The sequence below is a fragment of the Numida meleagris genome, chromosome 12, assembly GCF_002078875.1.
Source record: "Numida meleagris isolate 19003 breed g44 Domestic line chromosome 12, NumMel1.0, whole genome shotgun sequence".
In the NCBI taxonomy this organism is placed as follows: Eukaryota; Metazoa; Chordata; class Aves; order Galliformes; family Numididae; genus Numida; species Numida meleagris.
In genome coordinates, this window is record NC_034420.1 from 7,608,200 (window position 1) to 7,613,284 (window position 5,085).

A 5,085-nucleotide genomic window follows, 5' to 3' on the forward strand; every position below is an offset into this window, starting at 1 on the left:
TTGAGGAATGCGGAAACTGAGGCAGTAATGACCTCCCTCTGGAATCACTCAAGAGAACGGCTTGATCAAATTCAAATCCACACTGTGCATCTCTCCATCTTTGGATAGTTCATAAGCACTTAGTAAACTTCTGAACTTTCATCTTACAGAATGAGAATGCTTTGATAGTTTGGGCAATTTATAATAATGCAAAACTTTTTATTCAAGTTATATGAGTTACCTGAACTAACATATCAAATGTCCATGAAGGGATGTTTCTCCAATTCTATGGGACACTACAGAGATGCAAATAAATGCATGTAGATACACACGTAAAATCTGAAAACCTAAAACTTTTCCTCATTGTTTGGAATATAAAATTCCAGCAGAAGATGGTCACAGGCATCACTGGTTATGAAGCTGTCTCTCTGTTAGGCCTACACACTCTCTACAGAACAAAAAGTCAGATGGCATCAGCAACAAGCACGACAGCTCTGGTATCTCATGTCCAAAGATAAATGTCTCTCTTGGCCGAGCTGCAATCACGCTCCTTCAGACCTCCCAGAAGCAGCTCCTAAAGGCAGAGGTGCCATACAGGCACGGGGAAGGCTGCTTTCCCGTCCATGCCACTGAGGTGCCATCTTCTGGGAGAAGCACAGCACATCCAGTGGCGCTGGCCTCCCACCTGCAAACCTCTGTCCCGTTTGAGCAGAGCTGAAAAGGAGATGATTTTATGTGACATAGAGCATAACAAAAGGATGGAATTGTTTCTGCTGCTGCATTCACTCTGGGATTCTCCAGGCTATGGCTAGTTTCCACTCCTGCAGTGGGCAAGCCCAGCATTGCAAGGACTGGAGATACATTTATGTTCATAGACTTAAGTGTGAATTTACAGGAGGGCTTGAGGATGCTGTCAGGAAGGACTCACACCCTTCCCAACAGAGGAATGACAAAGAAGAGCAATTCCATCCCTGCTCCCAGCAAACGCTGAATTATAGCTCGCTCTGGCCCCAGCTGTCTCCTAGCTCTTGCAGTGACCAGGACCGCAGTTTAATTCCCTCAGCTCCTTGCCCCAATCCATCCCTACCTCTCCTGCAGCAGGGGAATGGGAATTCATCCCCATCACTCAACTCCAAATACACATTTAACTACAGTTCCCTTTGGAGTCGAACATTTACTGTAGCTTTCCTGTCTGAGCAGGAAAAAAATTCAGAAGCTCAAAGGAGGACAAGGTTTCCTTTGCTTCCTTTGTAAATATTTGATATCACAAAACACCACCTGTACCAATTGCTTTTGTCCATGCCTGCATGAGGGAAGTGTCAGACACAGAGATGCTATACTATTTGACTTTTTTTGTTATATACTATATTAAGATTTTATGCTATTTCTGGAAGATGTTTTTGTTCTGCAATTCTGCCCTGCAGCACAGTCTCTTAGGTCTGTTGTTTCAACAGGCTGCACCCTTTTAAAGGAGAGCAGAGGTGCACTTGTTGGCTGTCAGCAGATGGCACCTCCCAGTGCCATGACACATTCTACAAAGGGCTCCCTGTAATCCTCCACAAACCAACACAAACTGAATATGCCTTTCCACCTTTGTGAAATTAAACAGCCAGCAGTTCGTGTGAATTTCTAAGCAATATTATCAAGCAACCAAAGCAGATTAATGGCTATTCTGAACATGTTCACTGGGGAGCTGGACAGTCCTTCTTGGTAGAGGAAAACACAATAGCTTCCATCAAAAGCAGCAGCAGAGGACAGCCCTGGGTGACTTATTACTGAGGAAGACAAGACCAATGCATTCAGTGCAACCAAAACAGCTTGGCAGCATATGATCTCCCAGGTCTTGTCTTCCAATTTATTAAACTTTAATTACAGTTCTGAAGGGTCCAAATATCAGTAGAGTGGTACTTCCTCCTGTGGATGAACTTTATTGCTTCAAATGGATATTTACAGCATGAAATGGGGCATAGACATTTAAACCTTGGTGAGAGCATTACTGACAAATAGGAGGGACTCTGAATGTCAGAATCCCCTTGATTGACTTTCAGCAGGTATCAGCTGTGGAGAGAGCAGCAAAACACTGTCTGTTGACTCAGTGATGCAGGTGAAACTTATCAGGTACAAGGTTTCTTATAAAACATGGATATCTTGGAGTTTAAGTTATGTGAAGAAAATTTCTATAGAGCCCTGTTGATAGAGATAGGAGCAGATATGGGAAAAATGATACATGATTGTTAATTAGGAGCGGTAGATACAGTGGGTATATTAGCTTTAAAAGATTTTATCTTGTAGTTTCTGTTTGTGACTCTCTGGATATTCAATAGTTGTTCCCTAGAATCTTTTACTTTTGAAATGTTTATGAGTTTTTGCTAGCCATTTCACAAACAGTTCCCAATTTTGACATAAATTGAGATGGGCTGTGTCTTAGAAAGTTAATATGGAATGGAAAGTGTTCCAGAAAACTGAAGGTTAGAAATATCTTTTGAGAGACTTGTAAGTACTGAGAGTCTGTAGGTTATTAAATAATATCACAATACTTTTCTAAAATATGGACTTGAGATATGTATGTATCCCTCAGCTCTAAATTAGAGGTCTCAACACCCTGGTTAAAAGTAAGCAAAGTGAATGCTCTAAAATTAGATTAAATAACAACATCTTCTTAACTATGTAAACTTCTCAGTACTGCATTACATGTATTGTAGTATGCTATCTCATTTTAAATTGAATCAGGATCAGAAAAGTATTTTTTTCATTGATGTTTGCCTACTACTGTTACCTAAATGTTTTACTTTGGTTCTTGTTTAAGTACCATTAAGTATCTCAAACTTCAGAATTTCTGAAATGTAACAGTAGATTAAAAATTGAGCCAATTAACTACCTACAAGGATTAACATATTACTGATCAGTGTGATAAGTTGTTGGGTTTCTTCCAAGAAGAAAAAAGGTGTTTTGGTTTTTATTGTCTATCTTACAACCACCTAACCTTTCGCACACTCCTGTTGTTTTCGCTATCATCTAAACTTTCATATAAACAAACTGCTCCATCCAAATTCCTTAATTCAATTGAGTGTCTGGTGTTCTTCTGCAATCTTCTCTCAGTGCTACTAAAAACTACCAGTTTTTCATCCTTCTATTGAAGGAACTACTGCTTCCCTTTTTTACTTAGTTTCTCTGTAGGAGGGCTCACTTACTTACCTTAGATTTGGGGTACTAAATGTTTGGATGCTGTTGTTGACAAATCTAAAACCCACACTTCTTGCCAAGAAGAGGGTCTGTCCCAGTGTTAACTGTACTATGCTCAACAATAACATCAGTGGTACCAGTTCCTTTCCATTATCAACTTAGCTTAAATTCGGACTACTCTACATACATTCCTGTCACTGATCATTCTTTTCCTGCTGTATGGTGCTGTTATTTTTTCCTATTAAAAAAAATCTTATAGGAATGCAATGCTTTAAGGTAGCCAAGCTATTGCTAAGATTGCCTGTGCGGTTTAGACAGTAGATGCTCCTGCTGCCTTCTTTTTCAGTAGCTGTGATCATGTTCAAGTTTGCAGAAGAATGAAGAGATACAATAACTGAATAGGAAAAACTAAACAGAAACATTCCCTGAAGCCACTTTGCAGTTGGGATGAATGAGTAATGTCACAGTAAATATGAATGCCACATTGTGCACTTAATCAACAGTGATGTCATAGGCTTCAGTTGGGCTGTTTTTTTCCCAGGCTACTGTGTTTTGGACCACAGTTTGTTTTCCTATCAGTGAGGATGTTTTCCTACAAATGTTTATTCCAAATTATGTGATTTTTTTTTTTAAATAGCCTGTCTCTGTTTAATACATGAAAAATAAGACTATAGCTTTGAAATAAGAAGGCTCTACTTTGTTCAGCTGTTTTTGTGTAAGGAAGAATGGGTTGGCACTCTAGCAAATAAAAACTCACTAATGTTACCACACATTCATAAATGCCTGCAGCAACTAATTACTCATACAGATTATCCTCTTTATTTTTTTTATAAAAGGGTCTAATGTGCAAGGTGGTTTCTCTGTATGGGCTCATAATGGCTAAATTATTCAATTTCCCAGATAAACTGAAGAGTACTCTAGCAGAAAAGCTACAGAAAACAAGGGGACGAAGTATTCAGCACAATCTGTAAATAAGGGGCTATAAAGTGTCTGTATGGAATACTGTACTATCTGGGATCTGGATGCTTATTTCACTGCATCTGTTTTAAAGCTAACAGTGAAACGATAGACTTCAGGCACGAATAGGATCCGCTGTAGAATCCTTCAAAAGTGATGGTCTCAGTGCTTCCTGCACCTGTGGGCTTTCCTAGTAGCTCCTTTGTGACTCTCTTTCCTTACGCTGCTTAATCAAACAAAAACTATTTTACTTTGTATTTCACTGCAGCATTGTGGGTTATGTAGGGAAGACTGTGACATCAGAAATTGACTCTCTTCATTTTGGCTTTCACAATAAAATTCAAGTACAGTCTGGTCAGTAAGAAATGGGCTTTGTTCCTCAGTTTTTTGGTATTTGTATGAGATGTGCCTCCAAGAAGTTTAGCAAATTGTGAATTCTGCTGGTAACAATGTGAACAGACTGAGTAAAGGCTGACCTAAATACAGACTCACAAACTTCCACTAATACTTTCCAAGGATAACTAGCAGTACTTCTGGGGTACTGCTACAGCCTCTGCAGATAGTGTGGTCGGTATCGCTTCTCAGTTCAAGCAGAACTGTGGATTGATGTATAATTTTTGACAAATCACATTCTTTTCCTCTCAACAGGCACTGGTGCTGTATGGCCCGTGGGCTGTTGTAATCCACACCACCTCACATGCACTACTACACGTTTTTGCTTGCTGTTGTCATGCCAGCTCTCTGCACTGAATGTTTCAGGTTTTCCTTTGTTCCATCTCCTTGGAAATACACAATTTAGGTTCCTGTACCTCAGGGCGCAGGTAGGAGCAGCCCGCTCCTCAGACACCACCAATATGGCGCCCATCGCGCGACACAAGAAAGGTGGCGTACGCGAGGCCGCATCCAAGATGGCGGCAAAGCCCCACCTCCTCGCTGCCACGCCAAGATGGCGGCGGGGCGGGACGA